Source organism: Pleurodeles waltl, chromosome 8 (assembly GCF_031143425.1).
Source record: "Pleurodeles waltl isolate 20211129_DDA chromosome 8, aPleWal1.hap1.20221129, whole genome shotgun sequence".
Lineage (NCBI taxonomy): Eukaryota > Metazoa > Chordata > Amphibia > Caudata > Salamandridae > Pleurodeles > Pleurodeles waltl.
Genome location: NC_090447.1, coordinates 80,304,348 through 80,331,710, shown reverse-complemented (window position 1 = coordinate 80,331,710; position 27,363 = coordinate 80,304,348). Strand labels below are relative to the sequence as shown.

General features: G+C 45.9%; 1 protein-coding gene across 2 annotated transcripts in view; it reads right to left on the bottom strand.

Annotated features, from left to right (window-relative positions):
• Nucleotides 1–27,363, bottom strand: part of PDE2A (phosphodiesterase 2A) — a 1,588,440-nt gene that overhangs the window by 943,496 nt on the left and 617,581 nt on the right. The window lies entirely within an intron of this gene.

Sequence of the window (27,363 nt, the reverse complement as noted above, 5' to 3'; positions counted from 1 at the left end):
TGGCTGGTCACCTTTATGTAGCTTATTACTATTTTAGGTTTTAAACTGGTATTAATGAGGTGCAACCAGTGCCCAGGCAGTGTTACCAAGTTTAGAAGTGATGAAATGCTGAAGTAATATTATACAAAATGTGCCGCATTATGCCACATAATTTGGCTTTTCTTGGTACATAATTTACTCAACCCTGCTGCGTAATGTGGCCCTCACTTGCTGCCTAATTCAAGTGGCCCTGATTATTAGTGTAATGACTCATACACACTGATAAACCTTGCATTCATACAGAGCATCCACATCTGTTGCACGGAGGTAAGGGTGGTGAACAAAGTCAAAAACCTGCCTCCTAGTCACAGTTTCTCTAAAGTGCTTGCCTTTGTTTCCCGCCATTGTATTGGACTCTAGGGCCCATATTTATACATTTTTAGCGTCGCATTTGCGTCATTTTTGTGACGCAAAACAGGCACAAACGTACAAAATACAACAGTATTTTGTAAGTTTACGCCACTTTAGCGTCAAAATATGCCGCAAATGCGGCACTAAAAAAGTATAAATATGGGCCTAGGTGTTTTGCTCCAGATGGCTCAAGGTAGAGTCAGGGGCTGAAAACCCTTTAAATCATGCCTTTGTTTTGGGCCCAGCAGGTAGTGAAAATAAGACAGCCCCCTTGCTGCCTGCAGTTTGCAGCACTGAACAGAATGCAGGCAGTGGGCGGGGCAACCCAATTGTGCCCTGGTGTTAACAAAATTATACTGGGATAAATTCAGCATTTTTCTCTGGATCGACTGGATCCCAGATCCCGCACACAAATAGCTGCTGGGAATCAGCCTGTCCTGCCTCTACTTTTCAGCACTGGCGTCAGGCCTTTGAAGTGACAGTCAAGAGGTAGACAGATTTAGGAGAAGAGGAGAGATATTTTCATGAATATGATGCATAAGGGGTTTAATTAATTGTCCAAGTGCGGTCTGGCAGCTGTAGGGGATCATGAAAGACACGGTCCAGACACAGAAGGTCACAGGAATGTAACCTCTGAACTTCTGAAGCGGCCAGGATTCTTTTAAGCAAAACACTGGAGCATTGGCGGCCCCAGCTGAACCAGGCCCTCTGCTCCCGCCAGCCCTACGCACAGTAACTCAAACCAGCGGAGCAGCTGTCGGGCATCGCTGAGGCGTCAATCACAGCAGCGGCCTGGATCCTTATTGGATGCTCCAGCTAGGAGGTTCTAAAGCAGTGATACTCAAAGTACAGCCCAGCGGGGGCGGGCGCTTGTGGCCCTCCTACCCTTTACAAGCGGCCCCTTGGTCACCATTGGCATTGTGCTGCTGTTTACTTGACTCAGCACTAACATTAAAAAAGATATTTGTTATATATATTTACAGGTAAACTGAGGCTAAAGAAAGGAAGTAACTAAGGTGTCCTGCACCACTTAACCTGAGGAACATCTTTATTTTTGAAGACATCTTGCAACAAACGTGTTACAATATGGTAAAGTCTCCTCATGATTCGTAAAACTGTATTTCATTAATATGCAGAAGTGTTGCACCTTACATCAAATCATACCACTGCGTTGAGAGGTACTTTTTAAAGTGATAGTTTTCAAACATAAATTTAGAAATATTCCTGCCACCCGCGGACAACAATGCCAATAGTGTGCTAAGAGGCAAGTCAGTTGTCATGTCCACCCTCTGGGTGGCCTGGGTTGCTACGCACATGGACAACATTATAGTTTAAGAAATCTACTACATGAGAAGGTTTTGTACAATGCACATCCTGAACTCGTGTATTTTAAGGTCCACTTATATGTGAAAAAGGAGGCAAAGTGAAAAGAGCAATTGCTTAGGATCACACAATTTGGCCAAGTGGGGGAGCCGGGTTTGATCTCAGGTTTTCTAGTTTCACATTGTGCAATTCAGCCTTCAGATGTAAATGCTTTGCTTCCAATACACCCACCTTGCACACCCCCCCTTACATCCCACCCCATGACTGACACCCTGCTGGCATCAGTGGGCCCTCGGTCACACCACGGAACATAGTTGTGGCCCCTCTGAAAATATTTATGCGTACCCATGTTCTAAAGGTTCCCAATCAAGCACAATCCCAGCTGGGCACAACTGCAGCTGCTGAACTGAAAATGTCACTGTAACTGAAGTAGCCTGCAATCGTTTCACCAGGGTCCACGTGTGCGCTTGTGATCCCGACACTCACGGGCGCGCCATCTTACATAATATCATAGTGATAGACTAAATCAAACAGAACTGTCTGATCCTATTGAATGATCCTTGTAATATACCAACAATGCTTAGTAATGCACTGATTCTATATTACATATGCACTAACACCACACCACAGAGAAACAGCTCTGCAACCACTGGCTTATGATAACTTTACACAACTAGATGCAGATAGCATTTGAAGGCACAGTACTTGATACATCCTATCACCCATGTATGTGTTCAAAGTGAAACATTTTTCATATCACACATTTCGTGTGCTGTAACGTAATTATTCTATCGGATGTATTGCCGTGGGTATAGCGGGCCATGCTAATGAGGGCCTAAGTCAGCCATGTTGCGATTGAGAACTATATATATGCTACAGGTAGCCCTGAATCTTGGTGCGTGTTGAACCCGCTCAGCGATCTTACCCAGCACCCTGGGGTTTGCATTACCTAATTAGGAAATTCCTAACAGGAATTCGCAAATTTGGAAATGCAACACCATTCGCACCTGTGGGCTTACAGGCCCATAGTGATGAATGGGGTCCCATTCCCTAATTGCGATTCCGTAATAGCGATTGCAACTTTTAAGAAATCGCTATTACCGAATCGCAATTTTCATGCATCCTATTTTGCATTTCTTAAATAGCGATTTCTTAAAAATCGCTGTTTAGGAAATGCAAATCAGGATAATGATACATCTGGCCCTTAGAAACTTGTGATTTAAACGCACCTGCAGAAAAGTTCCTTGTGCTCCAGCCTTCAGAAAGCAATTAAAATGTCAATGGACCTCTTGTGATTAATGTTCCTGCTAGGGAGGGAGATGGGAGTTTTGTCTAGCAGCAGCTTTGACTCGCCATAAAGTAGGGTTGAGGGTCAATATGCCTGCTGCAAAGAGCAGAATTATATTTTGTGTGGATAACTGAGTGGATTAGTAAAGCCAGACTTTACACGTGCTTTAAAACAAATGAATGTATGTGGAAGGGGGGCTATGGAGAGATGAGGGGCACATTTTCTGGGTCGTAGCTAGGGAATCCGAGGAGGTGGTCAGGGGGTGCCAAAAAAAGACTGTTGCACAGGGCGCCGCCAGTTCTAAAGCCGGCCCTGCATGCACATCAAAAGATAGAGGCATCCATGCACACAAAGACCAACACACATACAGTGGGGGGGGCAAACTTAATATTCCACCAACAAAGATTTGCAAAGGATGCATGAGCACATTTTGCCCAGTTGACATATTCCTAGAAATGAGATTTGAGGGGATTATTGTGAACTCCAAAAAGGCAATAAATCTGCTCTAATGTAGGAGTGAACCTCCTGGAGTATATTTCTAACGTCTGGAAGCCATAGCTTGTGGACAAGGAACTAAAAAGCTTGCAAAAGTTTTCTTTTAAATTTTACTACTGTTAGTATATTGATCTGCTCCAAAGCTGCATGCTTTATGAAACAATCGACAGCAACATTATTTAAAATATGAGATCCTAGTAAACTGCTGAATAAAGTCATCACATATTCTGAAAACCTGCAGAAAATCAATCGGAGCAGAAAATGTGAGCTCGGAGATATTGTCACCTGAAAACAACTACCTGGTTGTATTTTATGTGACCTATGACTGTGAGACATCTCCTCACTTTTCATTTTTCCACCACATATCGGTGGCTGAATTTCATGAAAATTTGCATTTTCATGACATTAAAGAAAACCTAATTTCACGTACCATTACACAGAGCCCACATTTACTGAGGTTTGCACAGGCTCTGGTGTGATACAGTGCATATTACAGCTGTGCACATGGTCGTTTGCGATGGAAGGTAAATGTAGGTAAATGTACACCATTGTTGCTTTGCTTTACATTAAGATATGCAAGGCTTTTAATAAATGTGGGCCACGATGTTTATCATTTTCCCTATGGACATCTCCTCTATGGTCCACAAATAAACAGGCTGGGCCACCAGGACTCATTTTTTGTGAACTTGGAATTATCTTTCATCATCAGACATTGACACAGACTAAGCAAGGGAATAATGAAATGGAGAAAGCAGGAAGAAGTGAAATATTGTAAAACAATGGCAAAGATAGAAAGGGGGTGTGAAAAGGACTCTCCCAGAGCACAATAAAGGGACAGGAAGAGTAGGGTGATGGAAGAATGAGAAGTGACTATTGGAGTCAAAATAAAATTCATAGAATGTGTTGTTAAAATGTATTTCTCCTGAAAGGGTTATCAGAATCCAACAGCATGGAGTTATTCTCTTCTTCCATCAAAGGGCATCATCAGAAGGCATGTATGTTTCGCTTCACTTAAAATTGCTTCATCAGGGCATACAATAAAGAATGTAGAAAATATATTTTGATTGTAGATTGAATACTCAAAATGTTATCAGTAGCATAATTTCGAAATCAAGTAGACGTGTGATAGACTCTGGATTGTTCAGCACACAGCGATATCCCTTGCACGGTCTCTTGCGATAGATCTTTTCCTCATTTTGCATACATGGAGGAAAGATGGATGAGGTGGACTCAAGACCAGACCGCTATTCTGCAGCCACGGCATTCCGCATGGTGAACTCCTAAATAAAACTTTGAGCCCCTGCACTTATTTATTTACAAATTAAGCACTGCCAACACAATCTTCTGACAAGATGTGGACTGCAGCAACATCTGTGGGACTTACAGATGATGGTTGCAGCTCTACAACAAATGAGATGCTATGTCGCATACGTCAAACTATGGATGTCCAGCATCTCATCTTTTCTGAAACTGCTGACATCCTCTCAATATTGGGCCCATCATTAGTGGAAGCGAAATGTTTGAACAGCCTTGTGCATTCAAGCAACACTGTAAAATGAAAAATACCTCCGACAATATCACACTGAAAACCATGTGCTTTACTTAAGTTCTTCTTTAGTATAAGACAGTCTTAAAATTTCCTCAACCTGGAAAACCCGGGCCTGAGTAACTCGGATTTTGTAAGTGCTTAAGATCACCTTGAGATGTTAGTAAATCGGAAAAGACAGGACAATCCCAAAACAGATTTATATCAAGGGTTTTGTAAGACCAGCTTAAACCGGGACAAAACCCCTTGTAAACCATCTTCCTTGACTTATATCAGTCTTGAAGCAGTCCTCAGCCATGAGTGAAAATTAGGAAACTAGGCCCAATGCACAACCAATCTAGTAAAGGACTTGGGAGTAGCCCTAACAGCTTTTTTGGATTCAAAACACCCCTTGATGCAATTTTTGTTCTTATCTCTCGCTTCATGGATGTGGCTTGTAGACTCTACAGCTGCAAAATGTGACACAAATCATGTCTGGGAGTGTGTGATTTTTTGGGGTGACAGTGTATAGCTGAGTCCCCACTTATACCTGCCTGTGCTTCATTGCAGTTCATACTTTTCGTACGCCAATGTGCGTGTGTAGTTTCCTCTCACAAGTATTTTTATGTGGGTGCCCACCCTGCTTAGTTTTTTTCTCTTGAGTGCTCTTACAGCCCGCTGAGTCATAACTGGTGAACATTTTGCATGTGGTGCAAAGTTTACCTGGCTTTTCCTCTTGGGAGACTGAAACTACCCTCGTACAAAATATCACGAAAGTCCTGTTTTGGTGTGGAACTTCGTGGGTGTTTTAATTTTTTGCCTTTTGTGAAACAATATGTAGTATATAAAGTAGAAAGATATGAGTGACTTAACAAACACCTAATTATGTCTCACTGGTTCAAGCCCATTGCAGACCAGTTTATCTAATGACAGAGTTGAGTGTGTCTGTGAATTCCCTTTTCTTCCACACTACGACACAGCAGTCAGACTGCAGGTGCAGGACACAGGGTGTTCTGCACGGAACTGCAGAACGCGAGTTAAAGATTTGCAACCAAGTTTGCTGAACTAATTATAGAACCCTATGTTACATAATTATTTCATCACCTTTCTAGCTTTTCATGCTCTTGACCCAAGTTGCACGTGGTTGCGCAGTTAAGCTAAGCTGCAAATCAACATCCCCATGAAAGATGGCCGACTTTCAAATCGTCATCCCCACAAAAGATGGCTGACTTCGGAATCATCATCCCCATTAAAGATGGCTGACTTTCAAATCATCATGCCCATGAAAGATGGCTGACTTTCACATCATCATCATCCCCATGAAAAAGATGGCTAACTTTCAAATCATCATCCCCATGAAAGATGGCTAACTTTCAAATCATGATCCCCATGAAAGATGGCTGACTTTCAAATCGTCATCCCCACGAAAGATGGCTGACTTCGGAATCATCATCCCCATTAAAGATGGCTGACTTTCAAATCATCATGCCCATGAAAGATGGCTGACTTTCACATCATCATCCCCATGAAAAAGATGGCTAACTTTAAAATCATCATCCCCATGAAAGATGGCTAACTTTCAAATCATCATCCCCATGAAAGATGGCCAACTTTCAAATCATCATCCCCATGAAAGATGGCTGACTTCACAATCGTCATTAAAGATGGCTGAATTCATATTCATCTTCTCCATGAAAGATGGCTGACTTCAGAATCAAGAATTAAATGAATGGTGATGTGTGTATTTGCTATCTGAAGGCATGAAGATGCACTAGCTTCTTACCAATCTATCTATTACAGGTGTTTCCAAAAGTGCCAACAAGCATCTTCCAGCAGCATCTGAGCGTTTTGAACCAGTGTAAACATTAGGAAAGTCAACAGCAAAATTAAAAGACATCTACTGGTTCCTACAAATAGAAAGTGGCAGCAGACTAGCAATCTGATTGATATAAGATTTTCGCTGGTTTAAGAAATATGGATTTAAGACTCTTTAAGTCCGAGAAAACATTTACATCAGACATTGCAGTCTTACAACTACATTAACCCAGCAGGACATTATTTAGACAGTCTTAAGCCGGAGCACAACATTTAAAAGCAGACTGACACAGGGGATTGGGAGGTGAGAATAGGACGCCCCAGAAACTTACACCATAGTGAGCTAGAATGCACTCTTGAAACATGCAGGGCTAGAAAGAACTCCCATCAAAAACAAACCAGGCCCATCTACTCTGTTTTTTCTTTATTTGATTACTATATGTAAATATACAGTACAATGTATATGTCGAGCATATATAAAAATTCAATGTAAACAAACAAACATCTGCTATCAAGTAATATATTCTGCTCAGGTTTAACTCTTCAAAGGTCTGTGTCACCATCAAAGTACATTGAGAAAACTACAAAGGAAATGAAAGTACATTGAGAATTGATAATAATAAAAAAAAATATATAAAAAAAAGTCCTGTAGCAAAAATGTTTTGGTCCAATGTAGAATCAAAGAACCTTCTCATCCGGGGATCGAACTGATGCAGCTGGGTATAAACGATAAGCGAAGAGACTGATCAATTAAGCACGATTTTCACTTTAGCTGACATTTTAAAAGAAAATAGAAAAAATAATGCCATTTTTAGATTCATGGAAAAAACATCTTATTGGGCGTTTTCATCATTTTTTCTTTGTGATTCGGGATATCTGCGGGCACGTGCCGCACCTGATGCTGCTTGCCTGGTCCATTGTTCGGGAGTAGTTTGCAACTTAAAATTTTGCAATCACCTGTGACAGTAGGAGCCTCACACGCCTGGTGCACACAGAGTCTTACACGGCTGTCACTTGAGAATCCGCGTTCATCCTTAATAATTATGACCACCTTGAGTTTTTTTTGTATTTTTCCTATTTTTAACATGGCTGTCACTTGAGAATCCAGTTTCATCTTTAACATGAATGAACACCATGAAGGTTTTTGTAATTTTTGACAAGCGTTCATAATGGAGCGGTTGTGATTATGCCTGATTGATGTGTTTTTCTGCTGCCAAAATGAACCAACCATTTTTTTAAACAATCGAAATATCAACCATAGAATTCGGCCCTATCCTTGAAAGAGGTCCGCTCGTAGTTTTTTAAAAGTTTGTTATTTTTGCAAAAATCCGCAAAGGAAGTTGGCGAATTCAGAAACAAGTTATAATACTGATGCTTTCTATTGGGCAAATGTAACCATTCAGTGCATTTTCCTAGGGGAAAACATTTATTAAATATTGAACGTGAATAAAGTATCAAGTTTATGTGTATTTTTGTGTAAGACTTCAATTTGGTAAGGGGCTCTTTCTGCAAATGTAGTGGGTCCTATTGAAAACTTTTTCTGGGAGTAGTTGTATCTTACTCCCCTATTTAGTAAGAATAACTCCTGAATATCTAGGACTGATTCAAACATTTCCTGTGAGGGTAGTTGTACATTACTCCTTTCTTCACAGTGAATTGCTGCTCAGCTTATACACCCCATTTACAAAACATTTCTGGTGAGTGGTTGTGTTGTAGAACTGAAATTTCAAGAATAAGATACGTTCATTTACAAAATAAACGTTCTCTGATTCAAAAATATTTTCTCCAACAGTAAACACATCTTGATCCTGGAAATCCATCAGTAGGTCAGACCCAAGGTTAGAGTAAGACACAATCTACTTGTAGAAAAAGTTTGGATAATTTGTAGAAAAGTTTGTGGACTGAGCAGTGGTGGTGGTTTTTAGTAAAGTGAGTGGACAGAGTAATTCAGATAACTCAATGAGATGATGCTTATAGCTTCCTGGGAGATCTATTGTCTATAGAGGAGCGTAGATCAATGCACACATTAACTGTAAGAGAGCAAAATCACCTACAATGAATTATACATTATGTTAGTCCCTCTTATCTGTTAGTGCAGGGCAGGAATGACACTTCAAGGTGCCTGAATGAATAAAATCTCTACTGCAAATGCTCATGCTGCATAAATAGTGCAAATCTATGCTATATACTTCTGCGACCTCACAAAATATGTACCAATAAGACCATTAAATCACAATACATACCCAAACCAACATATAATACTAGATTCAAGGTCATCTCATCATAGTTTTAATTGGTAATATGATGTAGAAACTCATCTTTGAGACGACTTATGAGATTTGTGATTGCATCTGACACCTCAAGGGTGAGTTTATGTCATTGCATCTGGTGTGGTAGTTATGGGTTGCATGGCTGTTGTGCAAGTCGTGGACTGCAGTTCTAACAATACCTTCCCGATATTGGTGTTTTTTCAATTTTAATTTCTAAAATTAACTGTACTTTAACTATGGTACACACACAGACACACAGAGCTAATAACTTTGGTGCCGTTCAATGAATCTTCACAAAACTTCCAATAAATCAGCTCCTTCCTCAGACATTTCTGGGTGATCTGTCAAAATAGCGACCAAGGAAAAGAGGGGGGTGGGGTCCAATAAAGTTATTGCCCTGTGTCATTTCCATAAGGATTTTTTTAACAGTTCTACAGCCAAAACGGCTAAACGAAAATACACCACATTTGGTAGAAATCTAGATTACTCAAGAAGTGTGTTTTGTGATTTGTTGTAAATCCATTCAGTAGTTTTTTGAGAAATTAAAGTTCAAAATCCATAGACAGCTGGATGGATGGCGAGAGTCCTGCAAGCATGCCACCTCAAATACAGATCAATCTGATTGTCTGAGGGTTTGTTACGCATCAGAGCCTCGCTCCCTTGGAAGCAAGAAGCTCTTGCAAGTCCCATTGGAGCTTGCTCTCTGAGTGGCTGGCACAACATGAAGCGAAATGTTGGGGCCACTATTACAGCACACAGAGTAGGTCCCTAGAAAACATTCAGAAATTCACAAAACAAAGCAAAGGTTGAAGTGATGGTATATTTAGAGGAAATTGCCAGTTTAAACATTACATTTTAAACTAAAAACAACACTGAAATGTCCTAGTTATAGTGAAATGAAGTAACTAGAACTCACGCCATCACCATGCGCTGCTTATGACCTCACATATTATGTCACATACGACATGCACTTTGACATCGATAACATCACTGATGACATCTGAAATGACAACATTTATTACAAAACCATGCATGGAGAGGGCACACATGATTGCTACCTTGGGGTGTGAATTTCAGTTCTAGAGATAAGTATAACTGGTGATTTTTAATGTTTTTTTTAGTTTAAAACGTTACTCTGGCACTGAGATGTTCACCTAACTATAACATCACTTTATCCTTTTTCTCAGTGACTATAGCACCAGATATAGATAATATAGATATTTAAAACTGCTTAAAGTAATATCCAATAAAAATAGGGTAGAACTAAGTATGCAGTTTAAAGGGTCTGTGTGCAGCACTTAGCGAAGGCTCGCCATGACGGAGCAATCCCAGACCAGGCCACCACAGAGCTCAGCGATTTTGTGGCCAATCCTTTCGCTGGTTGCAAACTGCGCAGGTCCACTCACTGCTGGTCAGCACTAGGCGGAAAAGTACTTCTCTCTCTGCAGCTGCCCTATTTATAATCTTGGCAACCATGAGAAAACACAACAAAATGAAAAGCGCGTTGAGGACCAAGGCAGTCAGCAAGCTTACCCAAAGCAGCTTTAAAGTGAGTGAACACTTCAATGGTGCTATGTGGCTCTCTATGGAGCTAACCCTTATTGTAAGAGGGTGCATTTACACTTTCTTTAAATCAGACTTGCCAACTTTGAAAATAATTTAATCGAAGTGATGGTGGAGGCGAGGCCTCAGAGGAGGCGGGACCTGGGGATGGTACCAGGCCATCGATCGCCATCAAAGCCTAGGGTCAGTTGGAGGGACATTGGTGGAAGCCTGGTCTAGAGATAAGGACAGGGCTTAAACCATCTCAGTTTTAGATCAAGAAACAAGAGAGTGGGTGTGGTCTGGAGAGGGGATGGCCACTCCCATCTGGGCCAAAAGGTCAAAAGACTTCTGAACTGAAGACACCTCCCTGTGTGTCCCAGGAAGGTTGTCAAATCCCTATTGGATTCCAGTTCTTCAAAGCCTCCACACATGAGCTGGAAACCCACTTTGTGCAAATGTTTCAGGCTGCCCATGTGCGCGTGTAACATCAGCTCCTCGCCGGCTGACCACGTGAAGTGACCCGATACTGGGAGACACAGGGTGGCACTGAGAGAGCACGTCTTTTGGATGGGAGTGGGGTGGAAATTACTGGAGTCTTGCGTCCTCAGGGTTTGTATTTTCATCTGTTTGAAAATAACTTTCAGATCTGTTTTTATTCATGTAGGTGAGTTAAAAAGGATCAGTCCACCCATCATAGATCTGTCTAAGCAAAGTGAGAACTATGCCCTGATTCACAAAGGTAAATTCAGCCATAAACATACGTTTATAATTGTTTCTCCCTTTCTACAGCATACAGGAATCCACAAAAGGAGTTCTGGTGAGTATAAATGGTTTTAGAAATGCAAACTTCTTCGCCATCAGTGTGGAGAAATCCACAGTACTAAATCCCACTCAAAGGCGTTGGAACTGGACATTCCAAGGAATGCTTGCTTTGGAACTTTAGGAAGGTTCACAAACTTATGTTTGGTGAGCCTTCTTAAGCTCCTACCTTACATTTTACACTCTGTAAATGCTAGGAGACTTACTACAGCCAAAGCCGGGAATAATTATCTTTGCAGAGTAGGAAAGGGAACGGATCACCCCCAAATTTAGCAGGGGTACAGTGGAAGAGGTTTCTCTGTAAGGAACACTTTTCTCCACACTTAGAGAAAAAGGGTGTGCCTGGGGGCCCCTTTCACCTGTACAGACTTCTCCACTATGGTGAACCCTGCACAAGATGAATAGGACCTCTAGCACGAGTCAGCTGATAGCCCCAGGAACATGCCTAGAAACTTGTAACCAGTGCTTAATTTGTAAATAAAAACATGCCGGTGCCCAAAGCCCTCCTCTTAAATACACGGCTGCTGCAATTCAATGTGCGAGCAAGGAATATTGAGGTAGCGTAATCCTGAAGCCATCCCGGGCCTCTTCAATTCATTTACAGCCTCTCCTTGTCCCTTCAACTCACTCTTGCAGCTTTCTGCTTTCTCCCTTTGTGACGCTTTTTCGTTTTTCTCTTCCTACGGCTTTCCCATGTGTGTCTTTTGCTCACAGTAAATGCTTGAGGCAGAAAAATAACCTCCGACCCTCAAAAATAAGTGCCGGTGCTCCGCACCGGAAACAAAAAGCACAAATTAAGCACTACTTGTACCTCACACCGCTTCCAAGGCTTGCCATTAGGAATTCTGGTTAGTACCAAACGCAGTAAATCTGCACCCACACAGACAAAAATCTATGGCTGAAGATTTACTACTCTTTGTGTGAATTGGTCACATATAAGATGCATATTGTGTTTCAGTTTATAAAAAACAAGTTATGTGTAAAATGATTTAGATACATGACACACAATAAACCAGAAGATACTTGCAGATCTCCACGATTACTACTGATGAAAGCCTTCCACCTGCTGGGCCCCTTCCTTCTGCTTCAATCCTGACTCTTGACCACAGCCAGAAGCCACCGCCTCTCGTGTGACCATGAAGATACCAATATCCACCCTCAAGGAAGTACCACAAATGATGTCATATCCTATGCTTTCTCTCAAATGCTCTTGGCCAGGTGTAAATGTGTCCAACATCACTTCTCGCATTGATTCTGAAAAAGCCTGAAGAAGGCCTGGAATACTGTCATTCACTTACCGGCGGGCTGTGACTAAGGGCCTTCGTACCACCATTTTACTCACTTACACACTCACAGAAAACATCTAGATTAAATGTTTGCCCCAAATGGGCAGTTTTGAGATCCATTGACTCTGAATTAGGATTAGCTACCAGCTCCCAAATAAGGTGTCTTTAATTTACCTTGGTAATTTAGTTTGTGTGGGACTTAAAGTAGGTTCTAATAGCTGCCTGTATGTTGTATGCTGTGATTTAGTCATGTCACACTGCTGAATTCCTGGAGTAAGCAATGAATGACCCAGGAAACTGTTTGACTTCCTTCTGAAAGCTATGGGTAATTCAAGAATACTACAAGAGTAAGTCAGACCTGCTCATACACCAGTCTTTCTGAATGAGGCCTGTTGTGTTGTATTGCTTTCTCTGCTGTGAGCTTCACCTGAATATCTCTTCTGATTCACAAGCTATGTGCTGTGAGTAAATGCAGGCGTCGGCGTGACTTTTTCAGGCATTTCCAGGAGTAAGACATAAGAAAGAAAGTATTTGTTAATCACAGACACTTTTTCAATAAGTATCGCTTACTCCTGAAAATTCATGACTAGGACACATCCAAGCCTTGAGTAAAGACAACATTAAACAGTAAATGGTTTGTAAACCAGGCCTTGATAGTCAGCACGTATTTATTTATAGACAGAAGCACAAAGCTTTGTGAATCGTGGCCCCCATGAGGACTGCAGCCTGTCGCTGTGGTTAGCATAACCTATTGGTTTGCAGTCAATTTTGGGCAGTTTCACCTCTCTGCCAACAAGCCTGAACCCACCAGGAACAAGTGGTACCCTCAGTCCTCCTGCTCCCCTATGTGTGTGTTTGTGTAGTTGACTCATTGCCCATTGGGCCACCTTCTGGCAGGCGGACGCAACTAGGCTGCAGCGATGAGCATCTGTGCACAGAGCTCAGCCCTGGATTATAAACTTGTTTTAGAGAGGTTTTTAATTGTAATATACAAGTGGAGTGTGGATTCAACAAGAAAGATTGAAACAACTCATCTCTTGCTAAACTAACATGCTCATCGATACATTTTTATTATCTCGTGGCCAGTGCTTAATTTGAGCCAGTGGTTTCCGGTGCATGGCACCAGCACTTAATTCCCATCACCAGCACTAATGACAGTACACCACATGGTGGTGCTGTCTGTCTAATTTTAAGATGAGCACAACAACAGTGTTCAATAATTGAAGACATTAAGAATGAGTGGCTCTTGCCAACCACACCTTTCTCACAGCTTTGGGTGGCCGGGAATAGCCTGCATTGTCACACTTGCAGGAGTGTGATGGTTATTTTTTGTGTTGAGACTGTCATTGGCAGCACTGATGGTGCAAGTTGCAGTGGCCCCCTGAGAAAGGCCTTGGTGCTTATTTTTTTAATTTTAATTTTTTACAAATTAAGCACTGCTTGCGACTCGTAATTCGTTCATTGACGCCTCCTCAGATGGCATGAAAAAAAGGACATACTGAGGTTTTAGATGAGGGGAAATGTTCCCAAGTGACTGACAATCATTTCCATCTTACACTCACCTGAATGAGGACTCTTCATTTCAGGGAGTAGGTAAAGCTTCGAACAACCGTCAGACTTTATGCATTTTAAGAGTGAGTGGCCACCGGCGTGAGTAAAGAGGTGAGTGAGTACACAATCAAGTGTATCAGTGAACAAGTGTGTCAGTCAGTCAGTTCGAGATAAGATTGTGAATGAGGGCATCAGTGAGGGTAAATGGGTTTGAACTCGTGAATGAACGCACAAGTGAGTGAATGTGTTACTAAAAGAGAGAGTCAGTCATCAGTGAAGTCCCAAGTAACAGTGTGAATGAGAGTGGGTGACTGAGTTGCTGAATATGCATACTAATGATCAAGTGGTTGAGTGAAGGAGTCAGTCGGTAAATGAGAGAACTCAGTCAAAGAGAATCAGTGAGAGGGAACATGTAAATGACACAGTTTACAGAGTTGCCTCTAGGTATTTCTAATGCACAGGAAGCTGTTGGAACATGTTTTGCTTAAGTCCCACAGAAACTAAGGCCCACGTTTATGGGCTTTGTGGTGCAGTGCAATTCAGCAAGTCACCTTGTTGTGGTGCCCTGGATCAAAGGAAAAGGACAGGGATGAGCTGTATTTATCCATTATGGTGCATTCCTGTCTTTTCCTCTTGCTGGCGCTGTTTCAGCAGCCTAGCACCAATGCAGGCCCCCTTGAAGCATGATGCAAGGAGGCCTGCGTTGCATGCAGGATTGCTTTTCTGCAGGAAGGAACATCTTCCTTCACGAACACAATCCTGAAAGGCTTTTTCCTCTTTCTATGCGTGCACTGCATAAACATATTTCTTCTTGTCACGCCTCTCCTAGGGAGGCATATCTTTCTGGTGCATTCCCAGGTTTACAAGTGCTTCTAAATCTGGAAATGCAGCAAAATCCATGGACGTTGCGTAGGAAGACCCACGCAACACACATGGAAATGCCTCCCTGCCACAGATGCAGCAATTTGCTGTGCGTTACATTACTCTAGACTTTTGAAGTCACGCAGGGCCACGCAAGGTAGTATTGCGTAGCTTCATAAACCTCACTTAAGGTTTGCGTCGCTCTTGCACCACGTTGCGTGGTGCCAGAGCGACGCAAACCATCCCATAAATATGGCCCTAAATTTCCAAGGTAACCTAATAGTGCGTTTATTTTGGACCCAGTGCCGTAGCAGAGCCGACAGATGTCAGTTCTGCCCATCTGGGGCGGGTATGGTTTGTAGACCACCCTCACTCACTGACTTTGCCCTACCACTGCCTACCCCTTCCTTCGGGCGGCAGGGCAGCCCCCCCGGGATACCCTGAGCCTTCTATCCAGGATCATCTCTGGAAACGGAGCATGTGATGGGCCGTTTGGTTTGGAGAAATGGCGGCCAACCATGCTGGAATCAATTGGTGCACTGATTAGGAAATTGTGTTAATTGTAAATCAATGCTTTAAATAAGTTAATTGATAAGGAAATGATTGAACTACAAATCAGCTCAGGATACAAGTCAACAGATGGATATTGATCCGCACTGACCCTTCTTTCACCTTTGAGGGCACGTGAAGGGTTTTTATTGATCATACACACGTTTATTTAGCATACAAGGGACATTCAGCCATAAAACTTCATTCCGAATGAATACATGATAAACTTCCAGCACTGACGACAAACACAATTCACAAAACGTCAACAAAATGAACCCATTGCATTATCTAATTTACAGCAAAATAAAAACCTCTTGAGGCAGCCACTCTCCTTGAACTGATTCTAATATCAAAGCCCCTCCCTATGCCAGTTCCATGAGGCGCCTATATATTTTGAGGCTGCAATGGCTACTGCAGTGTTGATCGTTGAATGGTGGAATTTGGTGCATAAGGTTGGAGCCCGCACCACGTGTAGTGATCACTTTATCCAAATCTTTTCTAGGAGGCTAGACTGAGGAGAGGAGAACATCTAAGGCTCGACTGGCAAAGTTTTTCATGTTAGTTACTGTGTCTTACTCCGGGTTTAGGTGTGACTTACTCCAGTGCTTTTAGGAGTAATGCATGCTTAGGCACATTAAGAGGTGTTTTCTGAATTGAAAAGCTTTTCTCCTAGAAATACATGAGTAAATTACAAATCCACTCTGAATATGACACAACTACTCACAGAAAATGCATTGTGTATTCAGCCTGACCATTCTTTAGGAAGGAACACCTAGCCTGCTGCGACAGGAAACCACCCACAGAAAATGATCTGTGAATTACCCGTGGGGAAACTCAGGAGTAATTTGCACCTAGGGCAGGAAAAAAATACTGAAATTGAGGAGTAACATATATAAGGCAGTAGTAAGATAAAACATCTCTGACTGATGCTATTTCATGTCCTTGGTTTTAAGTTAAGACAGTGTTGACGTAAGCTCCTTTTACCACCATATTACAAAGCAGGTTTCAGGTGGTGGTAATGTGTGGCAAGAATGTTTGTGCATTTCTGCTGAGCAGCATCTTGTTGAGTTGGTGATGTGTTCTTGTTTGTGCTATTGTACTTTTGTGCTGCACTATTGCAATGTCATGTATTGAGACTGTTGTGTTTCAGCCTTTTGGGCTACTTCTGTCACCCTGTGCTACCTTCTCTGTTGCTATGTTGCTTTGTGTAATGTTATTGTGTTACATTCTGCTCTTTACTTCTCAGATGCCATAGGTTCTGCTACATTTCCAGTCAAAGCAGCAGAGGCCTGCAAGGTTCAGTGACAGGAACTTTTTACTTCTATCTAAGGTGGAAAAATAGTGCTGCTTCCTGCCGTCATCTGAGACAAATCCACCAAAACCGTGTTAGAGACTGTGGCCCTGGTTTAGATATTAGTGGACGAGTTACTCCGTCACAATGATGACGGCTATCCCGTGCGCCGACATTGTTTCCTATGGGATTTAGATTTCGGCAGACAGGATATCCGTCACAGTTGTGACGGAGTAACCCGTCAGCCATCTTCTATATCAGCTCCAGGGTCTTAGATTAGCATGTGCAATGCTCACTTTGTATGACACGGCCCGCTACTCACAGAAACAGCTTTGTGAATCTGGCCCAGTGGGTCTCACGCAATCTTTTGTCTCATGTCCGGCTGTGGCTTGGCTTGAGGTTGTCTCTGACTCACAAGCCAAGAAAAAAGCGAGCTGTGCATGAGTGCGATGGAAGGGGCGTAGCTTCGGGTCAAGGGATGTTTGGGGTGTTACCCTAATGTGTTTTCTGATGAATAGTTGGGTGCAGGTGCTTTCAGTCGGTATGGTGACATGTCTGTTGGATTTCAGCTGGGTGTTCTGCATGCACACACTGACAAATACGCACACACACACACACACACACACTCCCATCCCTGTTTTGAAAGTCCTAAAAAACTGTTCATTGTTTTACAATTTTTTTTGTTTCTCTCAGTTAGTACCCCTTCCATCTGCATTCCTCTCTCTTCCCACTGCCTCTGAAGCCCATCTCATGCCTGCTTGTTGTATAATGTATTTTAACCTTAGATGCCAGCCTGGTTGTGGGGAATCTAAACCTCACCCCCCAGTCTTACTACACCCCTGCAATGAGTCCAAGCCATGGACCCCATCCGATGCTCAGGCGAGTAAGCTCCAATTCAGATTGAGTTTGTAGCAGTATTGATTCTACAGTGACAAGCACCCCCCCCCCCGAAGCATGCCGTCTCACATATAGAGCATATAGAGTATTTACAGCTCACAGACACACATGCCCAACCCTTAAGCCGCTCACACTCCAAGCCTCACTCACTCGCTCTTGCACAGTGGGACTGCAGCGACACCCGCAGCCACCGAGTGGATACCACCGTCCCCGATATACCTCCTTGCTCCTCAAAGCCTCTGTGTAGCGCCAAGAAAGGCACTGCTTCTAGGCATACGGCCCCCTTCCTAGAACCTGCCCCTAGGTTCCACAGGGCATGGTGCGAGTGAGAGGGCAGGAGACGGAAACCTGAAATACAGGGGAGAGGAAGCTCAGAAGATGGGCAGGGGTTTGGAAGAGACAGGGCGGGAAACAGATGACTGCACAGTGAGGGGCTTGTGAGAGACAGGAAGGGGAGAAACCTGGCCTGGCGAGCATTTACAAATGGGTGAGGAGAGAAAGTGCAGGGGGAGAAAAGAAATGCCACTTCGAGTGGGGTCAGACTGCTGACCCCATCCCACTCTGTGACAAAGTGTCACTGATTGACATTCGCCCTGGGCACTTCAGGGCTTAAACTGAAGCGCCCAGGGAGAGTGTCAATTGGTGACGCTTTCCTCGTCACTCAGGGGAGGGCCTCAAGGCACCTTTGCTGGGCTGAGGAGGTCACGCCCATAGGAGCTGTGACCTCCTCAGCCCAGCAAAGTTCAGCTCAGGCAGCCAGGAATCTGTGCAAATCGCACATGTCTGCTCCTGGCTGCCTGACCTGAACATGAAGAGTGTCTGTCAGGCTGACCTTTGTTCAGCCTGACAGACACTCTTCATGAGGGGCAAAAGGTGGGGGGTGTGGCCCCTCCACCCTAAAGGACGGGCCGCCACTGTTTAGAAGACCAGAGATGTAGTGCAGCGCTTGAGTTGATGCAGTCATCAGAACTAAAAACTTTTATCATCAATTGATGGATTTCTTCTGGTGCATCAACCAGCGAATAGTACTAAAGGTGGGAGTTCCAGATAATTTCTGGAAAGCTGAGGCAGGGAAACGGCTTGTCTCTAAGAGCCGAGCAGCCATGCTGTGGTGGGGGGATGCACATGGTGGGGGCAGTGGGAGGCGGGCCCATAGTTGGATATGGGCATGCTGTGACAGGCCGGTAGTGCAGGCAGTCACAGTCAACCACAGGTCACACCACTGACACTGCCCCAGCTTTACACGCCTCCCACACTAGCCTGCCACAGCCTCACCTGTCTTCTGTGGCAGTTTCAGTGCATCAGTCACAGCCAGTTATACGTCACCCCCCCGACTCTGCCCCAGCTCTACACTCCTCCCACACTAGCCTGCCACAGCCTCACCCGTCTTCTGTGGTAGTTGCAGTGCATCAGTCACAGGTCACACTACTGACTCTGCCCCAGCTGTGCACGCCTCCCACACTAGCCTGCCACAGCCTCACCCGACTTCTGTGAGAGTTGCAGTGCATCAGTCACAGGTCACACCACTGACTCTGCCCCAGCTGTGCACGCCTCCCACACTAGCCTGCCACAGCCTCACCCGTCTTCTGTGAGAGTTGCAGTGCATCAGTCACAGGTCACACCACTGACTCTGCCCCAGCTGTGCACGTGTCAAAATCCATGGGTGTTAAATGGGAAAACCCGCAACAATGCCCATGAAATGCCTCCCTGGCGCAGAGTAATGCAACGCAGCGACTTGAGCTACTTTGCCATACTCCATATCTGTGAGGCCTCACAGCCACCCAAAGTGGCCTTGCGTGGCCTGATAGATAGGAGTTTGTAGCCTGCGGCGGCTGCACTCGTAAACATGCCCCCTAGTTTGTACACAGCTCATGCTGATGGTGTTGCACCTTTCCAGACACTCTGGGGGTCCACATTAGGATACCTAGCAGGTGTGAATGAATGTACAATATGGCCCTGCAGACAATTCTGCAGTGGTAAGGCATGCACAAGGGATGGGAGCAGAGGGGTCCAGCTTTGGTTTTTTCATCAGACATTAAACACTGGGCTTGTTCAGAATTACACAGCCTGGCTGACTTTTCCCAAAGCAGTACTGTGCCATGTGGACTATTCCACATCCCAGAAATCCCCTCAAGGCATTGCCTGGGGATGCCTGGAAACCAAACTATGGTGTAGATTTCCAGGCCTGATACTGGAAATGCTTTGTTAGTTTCCAAAGTCCATATGCATACATCTTTGGATTGCAGTGTATGCAGAGATATAAAGGGTTGACTTTTTGTGAGCTGGTCCTAGCCAAGAAATGTAAAGGAACACAGTGAAAAAGATGTACATTAATTTGCCCAGGATCACATAGCTGGGGCAACAGGGGAGCAGGGATTGGAACTGAAGCTCCACAATCTCACCTCAGGGTTCAGGTACTTTTATTCTGAATACACACTGGGCATTGCCAAGAATTAAGAATCCTAAACTCGGAGACATGCACCATCAGTGAGCTTCCTTGTGAGGAATGAGTGCAGTTATTAACAATATTTACTATCAGACGTGCACGGAGCCCATCTGTGCTCAGTTTGTTTCGTATTCACGGTGGCTTGCGTCTCTGATGAAAAGCTGCTGTTTTGTATTCTGCATGTTTTCATAAACAACTGCACAAAATTCGCCATAAAAAGACAAACTGGTCCCGGCTAATGAGCTGATGGCATCAGCGCTGAGCGCGAGGAGCTCCCTGCAGGATGCAGGGAGGCGGTGCGTGTCAAAAAGGGAACCAATGCAATGTCCATCGTTTGCACAAAATCTGCCCCCACCACCCCACCCACTCACCTTCACGCAAAAAACAGAAAAAAACGGAAGCGCTGAAACGGATTATCAAAAGCCCGCCCACGTAATATTGTTGTAAGGAGCACACACGTTTAATGCCCATTACTATGAGTGTACAGACCCCCTAAAAATTCAAGGGGCGGTGTATTAACACCCCCACCCACTGTCCTAGAATAACGGCTGGAAGATTAGAAAATGCACGCAAAATATTTCACAAGGACCCTGTATGAAATCAGCTTTCATTCAATAATGTGCGGGTTCATGTTTTTTTCTGGGCATCAGGCAGTTGGCAGATATTGCAGCTGGTGCAGGGGGTGACATGACAGCTCTGCCCACACAGTGTGGGGCAATTAGAAGTCAGCCCTCCTGGGACGGAGGCCGGCATCCGCTGCTCCGGACAAACACTTGTGAACTCACACAGGGGGACACATCAGCCACCCAAAGCCTCGTGCTCCTGAGCACTGATGTATGCTGCACTCAGGTACTCCTGAGCACTGATGTATGCTGCACTCCAGCGATCCTGTGCACCATTGCATGCTGCCCTCCGGTGCTCCTGTGCACTAATGCATACTGCACTCCGGTACTCCTGAGCACTGATATATATGCTGCACTCTGGAACTCCTGTGCAGTGATGTATGCTGCACTCCAGTGCTCCTGTGCAGTGATGTATGCTGCACTCCAGTGCTCCTGTGCAGTGATGTATGGTGCACTCCAGTGGCCCAGTGCACTAATGCATGCTGCACTCCGGTGCTCCTGTGCACTAGTGCATGCTGCACTCAGGTGCTCCTGTGCACTGATGCATGCTGCACTCTAGTGCTCCTGTGCTCTGATGTATGCTGCACTCCGGTACTCCTGTGCACTGATGCATGCTGCACTTCGGTGCTCCTGTGCACTAATGCATGCTGCACTCGGGTACTCCTGAGCACTGATGTATGCTGCACTCCAGTGCTCCTGGGCTCTGATGTATGCTGCACTCTAGTGCTCCTGTGCTATGATGCATGCTGCACTCAGGTACTCCTGAGCACTGATGTATGCTGCACTCCAGGGCTCCTGTGCACTGATGTATGCTGCACTCCGGTGTTCCTGTGCACTGATGTATGCTGCACTCCAGTGGCCCAGTGCACTAATGTATGCTGCACTCCAGTGCTCCTGTGCACTGATGCATGTTGCACACAGGTACTCCAGAGCACTGATGCATGCTGTACTCAGCTACTCCTGAGCACTGATGTATGCTGCACTCTGGTGCTCCTATGCACTGATGTATGCTGCACTCCAGTGCTCCTGTGCTCTGATGCATGCTGCACTCAGGTACTCCTGTGCACTAATGCATGCTGCACTCAGGTACTCCTGAGCACTAGTGCATGCTGCATCCCGGTGCTCCTGTGCTCTGATGTATGCTGCACTCCAGTGCTCCTGTGCACTGATGTAGGCTGCACTCCAGTGCCACAGTGCATGCTGCACTCCGGTGCTCCTGTGCACTGATGTATGCTGCACTCAGGTATGCCTGAGCACTGATGTATGCTGCACTCCAGTGCTCTTGTGCACTGATGTATGCTGCACTCCAGTGCTCCTGTGCACTGATGTACGCTGCACTCCAGTGGCCCAGTGCACTAATGCATGCTGCACTCAGCTACTCCTGAGCACTGATGTACTCCGCACTCTGGTGCTCCTGAGCAATGATGTATGCTGCACTCAGGTGCTCCTGAGCACTGATGCATGCTGCACTCCAGTGCTCCTGTGCATTGATGTACGCTGCACTCCAGTGCTCCTGTGCACTGATGCATACTGCTCTCCAGTGGCCCAATGCACTGATGTATGCTGCACTCCGGTACTCCTGAGCACTGATACATGCTGTACTCCAGTGCTCCTGTGCACTGATGTATGCTGCACTCTAGTGCTCCTTGTGCACTGATGTAGGCTGCACTCCGGTGGCCCAGTGCACTAATGCATGCTGCACTCCGGTGCTCCTGTGCACCGATGCATACTGCACTCCAGTGCTCCTGAGCACTTATGCATGCTGCACTTCAGTGCTCCTGAGCACTGATGTATGCTTTACACCGGTGCTCCTGTGCACTAATGCATGCTGCACTCAGGTACTCTTGAGCACTGTTGCATGCTGCACTCCAGTGCTCCTGTGCACCGATGTATGCTGCACTCCAGTGCTCCTGTGCACTGATGTATGTTGCACTCAGGTACTCCTGAGCACTGATGCATGCTGCACTCCAGTGCTCCTGTGCACTGATGTATGCTGTACTCCGGTGCTCCTGTGCACTAATGCATGCTGCACTCAGGTACTCCTGAGCACTGATGCATGCTACACTCCAGTGCTCCTGTGCACCTATGTATGCTGCACTGATGCATGCTGTACTCCAGTGCTCCTGTGCACTGATGTATGCTGCCCTCAGGTACTCCTGAGCACTGATGCATGCTGCATTCCAGTGCTCCTATGCACTGATGTATGCTGCACTCAGTACTCCTGAGCACTGATGCATGCTGCACTCCAGTGCTCCTGTGCACTGATGTATGCTGCACTCTAGTGCTCTGTGCACTGATGTATGCTTCACTCCAGTGCTCCTGTGCACTGATGTATGCTGTACTCCGGTGCTCCTGTGCACTAATGCATGCTGCACTCAGGTACTCCTGAGCACTGATGCATGCTGCACTCCAGTGCTCCTGTGCACCTATGTATGCTGGACTGATGCATGCTGCACTCCAGTGCTCCTGTGCACTGATGTATGCTGCACACAGGTACTCCTGAGCACTGATGCATGCTGCATTCCGGTGCTCCTATGCACTGATGTATGCTGCACTCAGGTACTCCTGAACACTGATGCATGCTGCCCTCCAGTGCTCCTGTGCACTGATGTATGCTGCACTCCAGTGCTCATGTGCACTAATGTATGCTGCACTTCGGTGCTCCCGTGCACTGATGTATGCTGCACCCCGAACACTGATGCATGCTGCACTCCAGTGCTCCTGTGCACTGATGTATGCTGCACTCCAGTGCTCCTGTGCACTGATGTATTCTGCACTCCGGTGCTCCTGTGCACTAATGCATGCTGCACTCAGGTACTCCTGAGCACTGATGCATGCTGCACTCCAGTGCTCCTGTGCACTCATGTATGCTGCCCTCTGGTGCTCCCATGCACTGATGTATGCTGCACTCTGGTTCTCCTGTGCAGTGATGCATGCTGCACTCCAGTGCTCCCGAACACTGATGCATGCTGCACTCCAGTGCTCTTGTGCACTGATGTATACTGCACTCAGGTACTCCTGAGCACTGATGCATGCTGCACTCCAGTGCTCCTGTGCACTGATGCATGCTGCACTCTAGTGCTCCTGTGCACTGATGCATGCTGCACCCAGGCACTCCTGTGCACTGATGTATGCTGCACTCAGGTACTCCTAAGCACTGATGTATGCTGCACTCAGGTACTCCTGAGCACTGATGCATGCTGCACTCCAATGCTCCTGTGCACTGATGTATGCTGCACTCAGGTATTCAGGTGCTGCACTGGAAAACGAAGATGAGAGCCCTGCCAGATGTTGAAGAGCCGCCTGCTTGTAAATGTATGGGGTGTAGATCTCCTGAAGACATGGCCCTGAGTCCAGGCCTCAGGGGTCAAGGCTGGGTCACCCCCGCCTTTGACAGACTTAAACAAGATTGAGCTGATCGGGGAGAAAACTAGATTAAAGGCGCATTATGGCTGTTAGAAGACGGGTAAAACGGCCGAATTTATGAAGGGTTTCGCCCTAAGAAAATATTTGGAAAGTCTCAATACACAGCCCTCAGTCTGCCTTAAATGGGGGAGGGGAGGATATTCATTCGAAATCAGGCCCAAAGGTCCTATGATGAGACCATATAATGTAATGACATCAGAGGACTACTGGGCCTGAGTTACCATGAACCCCCTCTCACCTCATATAAAACCAAACAAGGGATGTCTATCGAGACCTTCCCAAGATGAGGTTTTTATACTTGAAAGGCAGTTTAAACTTCAGGGCTTGATTTGCGACGGGGTTTCCGGACTTCAGCCTGGAGGTCTCCTTCACTAACCCGCCACAATTTTAGGGTTTAAAACGTTTAAAACAGGAGCACTGGACTGCCCGTGCAAACCGACAACACTTTTCTGCCGGTCCTAAGACGTCCTAAAACCGCGCTTCTTCGCTTCCGATAGTCGTGCACTTAAGACAATATTTTCGGTCTTGAAACGATAAAAACAGCGTCTTCAGCCGAGGGAAGGGGTGATGGACGGTGCAAAACCGACCGTGATAAAGCATCCTGTCATCGCAAAGCATCTCTCCAAATGCCCCCCTCCCCCGGCCATGACCAGCCCGGTATATCGAAAACATTGTAGTGTCCTGCTGGGCCCCAACACAACAAACATCACACTTAAAAATTGAAGAAGCGCTTTAGGTGGCGTAGGCGCTATACGAAACACAGCACACAAGCCACGACGCTGTAGAAACAGCGAATGAAAAGAACCGCCTGCGCCAGCGGCGCGAGTCCCCCGCTAGCACATGCCGGCGCTATGTAATAATCACTCAAACCGATCAATAGCGCGAGGGGAGAATTCTTCGATGAGGTCCCAGGGGCGGCGGAGCGCCGTCCAATCGCGGGCGCCGGGCACTCTGTCCCAAGCAGACGATTGATTTTGCGTCTCTCCCCCCATCCCTCCCTCTCCATCAGCCCCCCAGCCTCCCTCCCCGGCGGAAGGATGCGAGGTGCGGCCGGATCGATAACGGAAGAAGAGGTCCGGCTGGATGCGCAGCCGTTCAGCAGATGCTGCTGCGCTCCGAGGGGCACTTACCTCACGTGGACCAGCACTTTCCGCTAATGCACTTTTTTTTGGGCACCTCCCCCTTTCGGGATACAGGGAAACGGACTTAAATAGGGATATTCAGCGATTGCACCAGGATCACACAGTGAGGTTTAGTGGGACGCCCTCCTGTTGGAAAGCTGGTCCTCTGGTTCCACAGGGGGCAATTTAGAAGCTGGTGCCAGTGGCGTAACAATGGCCCCCGCAGCCCCCGCGGTGCATCCCCCCAGCACTGAGCACGGGCGGCTGGCCCTGGCCAGAGAGCCCGGAGAGTGTCCCCTCCATGTATTTTGCCGGTGGAGGAGGGGGGAGTCCCGTCAAGTTTCCTTACGTCACTGGCTGGTGCACCCTCGCTGTCCCCCCTAAGTGCATCAGTGTCCAAACTCAAGCTTCAGCCAATCACGCTGATGTGTACCTGACCTGGGCGACTGCCACCCCCCAAACTCTTCAGGAACATCGTTTGATCAGGACCTGAATGCACTGCTAGACTCGCAAACAAAAGGCATTGGTCAGAAAGTCATATTTCATCCCTGTTCACACCGTGTGATCTTGGGCAGGTGGTTTCGTTTTCCAGTGCCTCGCTTGTGCGCTGACAAAACTAGGCGCCCATGATACATGCTTTCAAGAGTTAAATCAGAAGCGGGGCGTTTTACTTTTTCCATCCTGGCGCTTTGTTCTCTGCTATGAAAGATCTTGGCGCTACACTGAGTGCTCGTTCTGCACAACTCTGTAGCCGAGATCCTCGCATGCCACCACTGCGCGGCACCTGCCTAAGTGAACACCCCAGCGGGGTCTCTTTCCGCATTCCCTGCACCTCAAAATATCTTAAAACATACATACGAAGGAGGCGCTGTAATGACAGCCCAAGCATCCGTGTCTCACTGCAAACAAGCGCTATTTCTGTAGGGACGCGCTCCAAAAGCACAAACATTTCCAAATTCCGCAAAGCCTTTGGAAACTATCCTGTGATCTTTATTTTTGTACTGGCACTGCGCCTGTAACGAATCTCTGCAATAAAAGCAGACAAGAGAGCTGAACAGGCGATCTGCCCAAGATCACAGCATTTGGTGAAGTAGAGGAACCGGGATTAATACTGAAGTTTACTAGACCCAGGGGTAACATTTATAGATATTCCACATCGCCCCCACTCTGCTGTCTATTCTTGTAAACGGGGGCATTATTTTAGCTGAGATGTAGGCACGAGCGAAATTTTATGCTAATTTTAAAGACTACTACCACCAATAATTACGTGATAACATAGAGGCCACCTCCCTCCCTAAAACCCCTACAAATGAGACAAAAAACAGCCGCAGTTTTATTAATTGGAACAACATGTTTTTCATATTTCAAAGCTCTCTGAAACAGCTCCCACACGCGAAGCGCTGTGAACACCGCATTTTGTCAGCGAATGCATTCACTGCACGGATTGTCTGTACAACCAATCAGCCGTCCATAGTGGTCTCAGCCCAGTGGGACTGGCGCGACCGTTCATCATGCCGAGGTCGATCAAATACTGTCTCCATTCGGCGGGCTACTGGTGGGGGCGCAAGACAGCGGCAGGGAATGTCACATGGGACCGTGATTTCGACGTTACCATTTAGGAGCGCGTGTCCCTTTACTCGCTGCCGGCCCCCCACCGTGCCAGCAGCCGCCCCGCCCACATCACATATATGCGGCCCGCACACGTCACAGCAACAAGAGCGGCACGTTTCCAAGCACGAAAGTGAACTCTCACTCTCGGCGCTTTAAATAGTGCACACCATTCCGAAAGCTCAAGTCACAATCTAAGCGGGGACAAAACCACCCTCCCCCAGCACATCAGTG